The following is a 12,055-nucleotide window of genomic DNA, read 5'->3' on the forward strand; positions in this document are numbered from 1 at the left end:
CATTCTTCTTTCTTCTCATATTCCACTTCTTCGCTCTCCGCTGACTTGTCTTTATCCTTTTTCTCCTCTTTCACTAACTCTTTTTCGTTTTTCTTCTCATATTTCACCTCCTTGTTCTCCCATGCCTTTTCTTCCTCGTCCTCTTTTATTACCCTATCATTTTTCTTTCTTCTTATATTCCACTTCTTCGTTCTCCGCTGAATTGTCTTAATCCTTTTTCTCCTCCCCCACTAACACTCTTTCTCGTTTTTCTTCTCATGTTTCACTTCCTTGTTTTCCCGTGCCTTTTGAGTCCTCGTTCTCCTTCACTACCTTTCTTGTCTTATTTCTTTGTTCTTTTATTCCATTTCCTTGTTCTCCGATGCCTTTTCTTTCTTCTCCTCCTCGTCCACCACCATCCTTCTCATATGTTTTTCTCATGTTCCACTTTCCTTTTCTCTAATACCTTTTCTTTTTCCTTCTCTTCCTCCTCCTGCTGCTTATGCTCTTTGCGGCGTCCTCTTTCTCATTCTTTTCCCATTTTTGCTCTTTCTGGTCTTCTTTTTTTTTTCTCTTTCTCCCCTACCCCCTTCCCTCTCTCCCCCCCACACGTACGCAGGCCCCGTCCGTGCGTCCGTTCCTCGCTCGTACTTATTTCCTAGTCAATTTTCCTCTCGCGAGCACATTATTTTCTCGCTCTATTCACGGACACATGAAATTGAATTCGAGAATCGCCAAAACAATGGAATGCTTGTTATGGAAATTTGATTGAAGTTTTTTCTCTCCCTTGCTCTGCTCCCCACCATCAACGACCCTCCCTCCTCCCACTTACCTCCCTCCTTCCCACTTCCTCCCCCTTCCCCCCCCCATTCCTCTCATCTCCCCACCTTCTCTCACCAACCTCTCTCTCTCTCCCCCTCTCGAACCTTTCTCGCCTCTTCCTTCTTCGTTCATTCTTTCTTCCTCTTTCTCCTCCTTTTATCCTTTTGCCTTTTTCATATGTTCTTTTTTATGCTTCTATCGTAGTTTTTCTCTTCTTTGTATTTATCATCATCTTCCTCTTCTTCTTTTTCTTCTTCTTCTTCTTCTTCTTCTTCTTCTTCTTCTTCTTGCTACTTTCTCTGATGGTGAAGAGGATGACGATTAAAAAAAAGGGAGAAAGGGAAGTGGAGAAGGAAAGAAAATGAGTTGTGAATTGGTGTGGAATATAGTGAAATGTGAGTCTATAGACCGTAGAGTTTTACGTTTGCGAAGGCGAAGGAGGAAGGAAAAACACATATACAAGGAGGAAGGAGGCAGAGAGAACAGGTTGGAAGGAGAGCTCGATAATGCAGAAATGAGTAAGAGGATGAATAACAGGTTGTAGATAACATGAATAATATTAGAGACGATAAATAAAAGATATGGAGAAGAATGGGAGGTAGTGTAACAATACGATAAGAGGAAAACAAGGAGATTAGATGAAGAAGAAAATGGAGAAAAAAATGGAGGGAGGTCGAAAGAAGGAAACGGACTCGGTATTTAAAAGTGAGTGAAGGGATAGAGTAATATAAGGAAAACGAAGAAAAAGGGTGGATAAGAGGGTACAGTTCAAGAGGGAATATAAAAATAAGAAAGGGGAGGAAGCCGGAAGGAAACAGGAGTTGGAAAAGAAGAAAGATAGAGGAAAAAACGAAGAGAAAGTGAAGGAGGAATAGATGGAGGAAGAAAAGGGGGAGAAATAAAAGGAGGAGGAAAAAGGCCCTCACAAAAAAAGGGTATGCCTGAATTTGTTTAAGAAAAAAAAAGGAGAGAAAAGGAGAAAAAACAGGAAATACAGAAGACAAAGTGAAGGAAAAATAGGAGAAAGAAAAGGGAGAGAAATAAAAGGAGGAGGAAAAAGGGCCTTATAAAAAAAAGGGTACGCCTGAATTTGTTTAAGAAAAAAAGGAGTGAAAAGGAGAAAAACAGGAAATACGGAAAAGAAAGTGAAGGAGAAATAGGAGAAAGAAAAGGGGGGAGAAATAGGAGGAAAAGGGCTCTCACATAAAAAGGGCCGGGCTGAATTTGTTTGCCTCGAGGACCATGGAAATAAGATTGATTTTTAGGGGAGACTGATGGAGGTTTTTTCTTCATCTTTTTTTTTCTGGAAGTGTAGTGTTTGTATGGCAGGTCTGAAAAATCTTGAGCACTGGAGGGGAGATGTTTACTTGTTTTTTCTATATGTATATGGCGAAGAGTGTAAATAAAATGCCCAAAAGTTACTGTTAACATTTTTTTTTATATCAGAGTGACGTTTGTGGAATTTATAATGTTCAAAAGGAGTAGTTATATCGATTTTTATTTCACTTATTGTTTTGGTTGCTTATCAAGTCTAGCATAAAAGGTGGTTAAGCATTATTTTTCTTCCATACGGACTACATTACTGGTGGTTTCACACACACACACACACACACACACAAACGTTTCGCACACACACACACACACACAAACGTTTCGCACACACAAGCCGCTTTCTTTCCTCCAATCCGGGAAGGGAATCCGCGCAAACAATACCTCGATCCTGAACTTTGCCTGTAAACTTTGCCTCTCTGATCACGACGGCTCCTTCCTTTATGAACGTGTGTGTGTGTGTGTGTGTGTGTGTGTGTGTGTGTGTGTGTGTGTGTGTGTGTGTGTGTGTGTGTGTGTGTGTGTTACCATTATATCAACAATCTCAAAACAAAACATTAAGGGCTGTATTACTAAACATTTTGTCGCTTAAGTTCACCTATTTGACAAGGCTTTCCTAGGACTTTTGGGCATGTCCAGTAGTTTTTTTACCTGATGGTAGTTTGTCCCTTCTTCTGTACCATGAACCTAAAGAAACACTCATTAGAACTCAATTGCCTCCCTCTTTGACCTTTAGAAATAGTTGATGTTAGAAGCGAAAGTGTCTTATAATATCAACCTAAAAGTTTCTCCACTTCTACCCAATTTTATCAAGCCGATTCTAAGACGAAGACAGATTATAAATTTAGCATTCACACAGCAAAACGTTCTCTTAAAATAAAGTAAAATAATAATATGATAAAATAAATATCCAAATGCTCATTAATTCAGTAAACCTATCCAATCTTCCTGAGAGTTATCACCTGAGGAAATTCATTATACCTTTACCTGTTTACCTGAGTGCGTGGCGCCATGCCTCATCCTCTCACCCCGCTTGGCCCTCTCCTTGCACGGCACTCACAGCCCTTCCTGTTGCCTTCCCTTCCTCTCCCTGCCTACACTTGTTCACCTGTAACACTCACCTGCTCCTACCTGCACTCTCCTTCCTCTTTGTCACCTCTTTGCCCTGTCTGCTTACCTTTCCTTTCTACCTCCATTCTTCTGCCTGACCCCCTTGTTGTTCTACTTTACTTTCTCTTGCTGTTCCTCCCATTCCCTCCCCTGTCTGCTCTTTCTGCTTACCTTTTATTTCTGCCTCCATCCTCTTACCTGGTCCTCTTGTTCTTCTGTTTTACCTTGTGTTCTTGCTTCCACCTCCTCTCCTTACTCACACCGATACACTTCCATCTCCTCCTCCTCTTCTTGCTCTCGCCCTTACGCTTGTACCCGTTTTCAGTCCTCCTTTATCTCTACTCTGCTTTGTACTTACCTGCTCATTAACGGTGCCCTCTCACCTGGAACGCACATGGTCCTACTTTCCTTCGACTTTCCTTCACCTGTAATACTCACCTGACTTGTTCCTTCATTTCACCTTTACTTACCTTCTTGCTTGCTTCTTCTCACATGTAACCTCACCTGTTTCCATATTCCTTACTAGTTACCTGTTCTTTTCACCTGCATTCACTTCACCTGCAACATTCACCTGAGCCGACCCTTCACCTCTCTTGCTGGTTACCTTTCCTACACCTGCTTCACCCTTACCTGTAGCCGGGGCCCGCCAGTAACACCTGTTCTCACCTGAGCTTTCTAGGTAGACGCCAGGCCGGGGAAAGAGGGAGAAGAAGGAAGAAATATGCAGATTAGATTATTGCTTACGAAGGGGCCAGGGCGACAGGGCAAGACACGTGGCAGGGCAGAGTAAGTTATTTAGCCTGCCAGCGTCACACGGGCATAGGTGGAGAGCTGTCTCTCGTCTCTGTGTTAAGGGGCGTTACGGAGGAGTTTGCTGTGTTTTCCAAAGCGTTCGGTTACGCCTCCCGCTCCCGCGCCCTGGTTATTAAAAGTGGTAATTGGAAATACACGAATAAGAGAGAATGTTTTTTCCCCTCAAAGAATGGAAACGAAGGAGGAGTAGGGACGAGGGGAAAAAAGAATACGAGGAGGAAAAACAGGGCAAAGAGGTTGTTGTGGTGGAGGAAGTGTGTGGGTGTTTATGGGGAGTGGAAAAAACACACACTAACGAAATGATAATAATGATGGTAATGATAATACTAATAATAACAAAAACTCGACATAGAAACACAGATAAACTAATTTTTACATCAAAGGAAAAGTGTACCATAAAAGAGCTGGAATGGAGGTATAGAAAACGGGAGGCCTGAAGGTGTTTTTATAATCTCTTTTATATGGATTTCGTCTTCAGTCTTTCAAAAAAACTCGCCCTAATCTCCATCTTGAAATAAGCCTTCCTCCTTTTTTGTAGCCTTTTCATTTCGTCTCCATTTCTTTTTCTCGCAGCTTTCTTTTTATCTTAACTTTATTATTTTCTTCTCTCATTCTCATCCATCTTTCACAGTTTCCTTCCTCTTTTATCGTATTTATTTTCTTATTTGTCCCATTTCTACCTCCCTATTTATTTTCTTTCTCCCTCGTATCCCGTTCTATCCCATTCGCCCTTTCCTGCAAAACACCTACTTACTCTCTCCCTTCTTTTCCTAGTTCTTATTTTTCCTTATCGCTGCCTCTTTTTCCCCATAATTTTTCCTTCCTCTCTTTACCTCTTCTCTCCACTTTCCTTTCTCTCCACCATGGCCATCCCTCTCTATCTGTCATTACTTCTTCCTCTTCCTCCTTTTTCCTATTTTCTTTCTCTTCCTCTTCTCTTCCTGTACCTTTCTCCATATCTCCATCCTTTTTTTCACCTCACTACTATCCCTCCCTTTTTCTCTATACCTTTCTCTTCTCGTAACTTGCCTTTCTCGTTTATATGCCTATTCCTCTCCATCCACCCATCCTATTTTCAACCTGCCCTACTTTCCCATCTATCTCCCTCTTCTTCACCTTTCTAACAAGTCTATCTCCCTCTGCATCTGTTCTCTCCCTATCTCCACGTCTTCCATCCTCCTATCCACTTTCTCTACCTTCCTCCATCTCTCCATCCGTCCTCTCTCCTTTCCTCCCTCAGATGAACTCGTACCTTCCAATTTGCATCTAAATCACTCCAGCCTGCCTCATCCCGTCGCCAGTAGGGGGGCGGGAGGAACAACCAAGGGGGGGAGTGCCAAGGAAGGGGAGGCACTGATGGGGGCGCCATATTACCCTCAGGGAGGCACTAAGAGCCTGCCAAAAGGTCCTTGAGGGAACAAACTGAGATGCTGGAAAAAATTGCCATAATAATTAGTTTTCATTTTCCTTCCCCTTCCTGTTTTTTTGTTTTTGTTTGATGTTCCTTTAATCATTTTATGTGAGATTGTTTTGTTTTTTGTTTTTGTTAGGGAATAAAGATTTGTGTGTGTGTGTGTGGGGGGGGGGAGGTGATAGTAAATGAGTGTGTGAATGTGTGTGTGTGTGTGTGTGTGTGTGTGTGTGTGTGTGTGTGTGTGTGTGTGTGTGTGTGTGTGTGTATGTGTAGATGTTATACCAGAGACTTTAGGTGGTTATTTTTTCTTTGTGTTTATATAGTTTCACACACACACACACACACACACACACACACACACACACACACACACAGGTTAAACGGATCAGATTGAGGCAGTAAATTAATGTGCGTTTAACTGCATGTATGTATTTCCGAAGATGAAGTGGGTCGCGCAGGAACACTTGTACGCACACACGCACACACACACGCACACACACACACGCACACGCACACGCACGCGCACGCAGCCCATAAGTGAGTAACTTGAGTAAGTTGTTCAATGACGTCAGTATTTTGATCATATTTATTATTATTATTATTATTATTATTATTATTATTATTATTATTATTATTATTATTATTATTATGATTTTAGGTTTTGTTCTTATCTTCTCAATTTCTTCGGGTTTTGTTAATATTTTTAGTTTGGACGCTGGGAGAAAAAATATTTGAACGGATGAAAAAATAAAAGAAAACGACAAGAAAATAAGCTGAATAAAGAAGGAAGCATGATAACGGGTGCCGAAAATGGAATGAGAAATAATTAAATAAGAAAAAGACGCCGAGAGGAGGAAGGGAGGGGAAAAATAGGTCGAGAAAACAGAGAAATCGACGAGAATTAAAATGCCCAGAAAGCGAAAATTCGAAATTCGAAAAAAAAGACCAAGAAAACGAACGAAAACAATGAGGAAATATAGCAAATGGAATAACGGAGGAAAGAAAAAGGAGGCGATGACGACGAAAGAATCTTGGGATGAGAAGGAAAGAAAGACGGATAAGACGAAGAAGGGAATAGGATGGGGAAAAAAAAGAAAGGAGAAGAAGAAGGAGAAAAGTGGGGTAAGAGGAGGAGAATGAGAAGAAGGAAAGGGAAGAAGAAGAGGGGAGGAGGAGGAAATAGTCACAAAGTACTATTAGAGAAACAACAACAATACTAATTCCCAACACACACACACACACACACACACACACACACACACACACACACACACACACACACACACAGGAAAATAAAAAGGGAAAAAAAATATCTTTCCTCCTGATCTCCCCAAAAGTTCTCTTCCTTCCATTATGTCAAGGGAAAAAAAATTGAAGTTTCCCTAGATTCACTTTTTATTTTCTTATTCTGTGTGTGTGTCCTCTTTCTCCTCCTTCGCTGCCATCTTCGTTTTTTCTTTTTCTTTCTTTCTTCTTCTTTTTTTTTTCTTCTTCTTCTTCTTCTTCTTCTTCTTCGCATTCTGTTTCTTCTTCGCATTCAGTTTCTTCTTCATTTCTTATTTCCTCCCATTCTGCTGCTTCTTGTCCTCGTCCTGGCTATCTTCCTCCACCACCTTTTCTTTTTCCTTCTCCTCCTCCTTCTCCTCCTCCTCCTTCTCCTTCTCCTTCCTCTCGTTCTCTCTCCGTCCCTACCTGCCATTTCATCCCAGGTCTGAAAGGAGAGGAAACTCGTTAAGCAGATTTCATTAATTTCAAAATGCAATCATATTTTCCCTGCATAAAAGAAGTCTCATCAAAAAACCTATTACCGAGGCTCCGCCCACTCCAAACTCCTCGTCTCGGATGGACCAATGGCAGCGCTGATTGGACGAGGCACGGGCCAATGGGGAGGCTCGGAGAGGTAACCATGGCAACCGAAACTGGCGATCAATGGAGGCTTACATCGCCCCCCTACCGCCCCCTTACCTCCCCCTCCGCCCCCTGAGTGTCTCCTGCCTGATGCTGGGTCGTGGAGGGACTGGAGGCAGGGAGGAGAGAGGGATGGAGGAAAGGAGGGAAAGGGAGAGAGAGGAAGAGAGAAAGGGAGGGGTGCCAGGGAGGGGCAGGGAGAGGGGGGAGTCGACCCAAATGATTTTTAGATTGCAACATTTTCACCCCACACATGATTGCGCTGCGCGTTTTCCGAATAACAAAATTTTTCCTCCCTTAACTCAAACAATTTTCCGCGGGTCAGTTGGGTGAGGCTCGGCCGGCGCTAACTTGCGAAGCTTCGATCCCGTGATGAACCATTTTGACTCGACTCTACTCGTCTCGACTTCGGGGTTCGGGGAAGTCGGGGCTTCGGGTGACTGGGTGAGTGGCTGACTGGATGACTGGCTGGTTGGATGACTGTCTGACTGGCTGCTTGACTGTCTGACTGGCTGGAAGACTGGCTGCCTGGTTGGTTGACTGTTTGAATAACTGACTTGATGGCTGGTTGGCTGGTAGACTGGCTGACTGGCTGGTTGACTGGGTGAATAACTGACTTGATGGCTGGTTGGCTGGTAGACTGGCTGACTGGCTGGTTGACTGGGTGAATAACTGACTTGATGGCTGGTTGGCTGGTAGACTGGCTGACTGGCTGGTTGACTGGGTGAATAACTGACTTGATGGCTGGTTGGCTGGTAGACTGGCTGACTGGTTGGTTGACTGAATAACTAACTTGATGGCTGGTTGGCTGGAAGACTGGCTGACTGGTTGACTGGCTGGCTGGATGACTGTCTGACTGGCTGGTTGGTTGGCTGGAAGACTGGCTGACTGGTTGGTTGACTGTCTGAATAACGGACTTGATGGTTGTTTGGCTGGTAGACTGGCTAGTTGGATGACTGGTTGGCTGACTGGCTGGCTGACTGATTGGCTGACTGGCTGGTTGGCTGACTTACTTGCTGACTAGTTAGCTGGTAGACTGGGTGACTGGTTAGCTGTCTGTCTGTATATTTGACTGGCTGGTTGAATGGATGAATTACCGAATGGATGGATGTCTTAGTGGCTGACTGGTTGGTGGGTGAGTTTATGGCTGAATGTCTTGCTAGGTGGATGGTCGATTGTCTGACTGGTTGATTGACTGTCTGACCTGATGAATGGTCGACTGACTGGTTGGTTGGCAAACTGGCATATCGTCTGACTGGCTGGTTGCTTGGCTGACTAACTGACTGACTGAATGGTTGATTGATTGGTTGGTTGACTGTATAAGGGGTTGGCTGATTGACTGACTAATAGGATGGTTGGTTGACTAACTGAGTGGTTGACTGACCGACTGTTGGCTGACTGGCTGACTGGCTGGTTAACGGCAAATACGAGAGCCACCTTTGTGAAGCTTCGGAACTAGAATGAGCAATTTTTGGCGGGTATTGAAACCTGAATGAACCATTATTGACGGCGGAACGGGGGGGGGGGCAAAGGGGAGGAGGAGTTTTTTTTTCCTATATTTTTTACTTCTCCGTTTTTCTTTTATTCTTTTTTTGGTTTTGAGTTAGTTTATTAGTTTTTTTTTTTTTTTACACAGGGAAGAGGAAATAAGATTGTGCCGTTTGTATGTTTAAAAATTCCCTGTTATAGTTTTTATAATCCAGTGTTTGCTTCTTTGTTTATGTGTGTGTGTGTGTGTGTGTGTGTGTGTGTGTGTGTGTGTGTGTGTGTGTGTGTCGCTGAAATGGAGTTTTGTCGCCTCATAAAAAGCACCATAATTCACATCAGTTTCTTCATTCTCTCTCTCTCTCTCTCTCTCTCTCTCTCTCTCTCTCTCTCTCTCTCTCTCTCTCTCTCTCTCTCTCTCTCTCTCTCTCTCTCTCTCTCTCTCTCTCTCTCTCTCTCTCTCTCTCTCTCGCTCCCCATCCCTTTAATCCCATTTCCTAGCAACATCTCTTCTAATACCCCCATTTCCCTTCGTCTCCCTTCCTCCTTTACCCCTTCATCTTCATCCCTTTTCCTACTCATTCCTTCTCCTCCCTCTCCCTTTCTGTTCATCCCTTTCCCTTCCTCCCCCTCTCCTATACCAGCTCATCCCCTTCCCCTCTTCCTTCTCTCTCCTTCATCATCATCTTATCTTTCTCCCTCTCCTAGTCGTTTCTGTCCCCTCCTTTCCTTCCTCTCCTTTTCGTGCTCATCCCATTCCCCTTTCCCTTCTCTTCCTGCCCATCGTCTTCCCCTCTCCTTTCCTCCCCTTCATTATAGTCCTCCTTTCCCCTTTCATCTCATCCCCTTCCCCTTTTCCATCTCTCCCATTCTTGCTCATCCCCTTTCCTCTCTCCTCTTCCTGCTCCTCCCTTCCCCCTCCCCTCCTCTTCCCTCAGCGACCGTCCGCATTCCAAGATATTCCAGACGCTCTTCCAAGGCTTAATTTAATCCCGGCCTGAAGATTGTGCCAGCTGAAGTCTGAAATGAGATACACGCTTAATCTATCTGGCACCCTCCCGCCTTTTCCAGCCTCTCCGGGATCTCTAATTTACCTCATCCTCCTTCCTCTTCCTGTTTCCTCTACCTTTCCCTTTTCCTTCCTTTTCCGTTTTTTATTTCGTGTTTTAGTTTGTCTGTATTTTGGGGTTCTAATTTCTACTTTTTTGTCATTTCTCATTTCACCTTCTCCTGTTTCCTTTTTCCTTTCCTTCCTTTTCCTTTTCCGTTGTTTATTTCGTATTTTAGTTTGTCTGTATTTTGGGGCTCTGATTTCTATTTTTTTTTGTCTTTCCTCGCTTGTTTTCCTCCGCCTTGTACTTTTTTGTCGTTTCTTATTTCTCATTTTATCTTCTGTTTCCTTTTCCCTTTCCTTCCTTTTCCGTTTTTTTTATTTCGTGTTTTAATTTGTCTATTTTGGGGTTCTATTTTTTTTGTCTTTTCTCGCTTGTTTTCCTCTGCCTTGTACTATTTTGTCTTTTCTTATTTCTCATTTTACCTTTGTTTTCTTTTTCCTTTCTTTCCTTTTCCGTTTTTTTTATTTCGTGTTTTAGTTTGTATTTTGGGGTTCTAATTCCTTGTTTTTGTCTTTTCTCGCTTGTTTTCCTCTGCCTTGTACTATTTTTTCTTTTCTTATTTCTCATTTAACATCCTCCTGTTTCCTTTTCCTTTTACTTCCTTTTCCGAATTTTAATTTCTAGTTTTATTTTGTTCTTATTCCGGGTTCTGTTCTATCTCCTGTCTTTGTTCTCATTTCCGCCTTTTTTCGATTTTCCATCCTTTTAATTTCACCTTTTCCTTTTCAATAGTTTGTTCATTTTTTCCCTTCCTTATTTTTCTTCTTTTACTTCTTTTTCCTTCGTTTCTTTCTATTCCGCTTTCCTTGTCACATTTTTTACTTCCTTTTCATTCGTTTCATCCCATTTCCTTCTTTCTTATCTTATCTCATCTCGTTCTCATTCGTTGCTTCCTATTCTGCCTTCTAGATCATATTTTTCTTTGTCTTCCTTTTCCTTACTTCGTTGTCTGTTCCTTTCATCCCCATTTCTTCTTTTCCTTTTTGTTCCTCCTTCGATTCTCGCTATACAGTTTTCCTGGTCTTACTTTCATGTATCATCCTCCTGTTCCTTCTCTGTTCATTCCATCCCTTCCATTCTTTTTTCACCTTTTTTTCTTCTTTTCTCTTTTCCTTCTCATTTTATTTTGTCTTTTGTTTCCCTTTCTGCATCTCATTCGCGTCATTTTTTTTTCTTCTTTTTCGTTTGCCCTATTTCTCCCTTTTACTTCCTGTCCCTCCACTGTTTCCTCAATCCCCTTTTTTGTTTTCTCTTCCACGTTCTTCTTTTTCTCGTGTTTCTGTCGACGGTTTCCTTTTTTTTCCTTCTCCAACTTCCAAGTCTCCTATTTCTTCTTCCTCACTTTTAGCTTCCTACCGCTTCTCTTCTATTTTCCTTTTCTTCTTCTTCCTTTTCTTGCTTCTATTTCCTTCCCTACTCTTCCCGTTCTTTCTTCTCCTCCTCTTCCTCCTCCTTTTCCTCCTCCTCCTCCTTCTTGAAGTCACATATTTTCCCGCGCCCTAATTTCTTTATCAACTCTCTCTCTCTCTCTCTCTCTCTCTCTCTCTCTCTCTCTCTCTCTCTCTCTCTCTCTCTCTCTCTCTCTCTCTCTCTCTCTCTCAGCTGTTCATTTTTTTGTATCTACGTCCTATTATGTCTTTGTCTCTCCCTTCCCTTCCTCAGCTTCTGTTTAAACATATTCATTCACGTTATTATCTCTTATTTATTATTTTATTTATCATTTGTTTTTTGCTTACCCCGCTCGCCTCAAGGACGTATGCAAAGTGTCCTGTTCTTTTTTTCATACTCAACCGATTTACGATTTCCGTTGTGTATATTTATAGTACCTCATTATTACTATTTAGCGTTATTTATATTTTTTTTATCCCCCGCAACGGTAGGTGATTAGCGGCTGGTCTCATCTACCCGACAAACACTCTTCATCTACCTGCCCTCACCTGTAATCTACGTCTCACTCGCCTTCCGTCCCCCCTTCACTTACGTCTCATTATCTCTCATCTCCATCTCATTTACATCTCTTTATTGTAATCCACCTCTTCCTCCCCTTTCATCCACCTCTTATTCACACTTACCCTTCATT

Source organism: Eriocheir sinensis, chromosome 44 (genome assembly GCF_024679095.1).
Source record: "Eriocheir sinensis breed Jianghai 21 chromosome 44, ASM2467909v1, whole genome shotgun sequence".
NCBI classification, from domain to species: Eukaryota; Metazoa; Arthropoda; class Malacostraca; order Decapoda; family Varunidae; genus Eriocheir; species Eriocheir sinensis.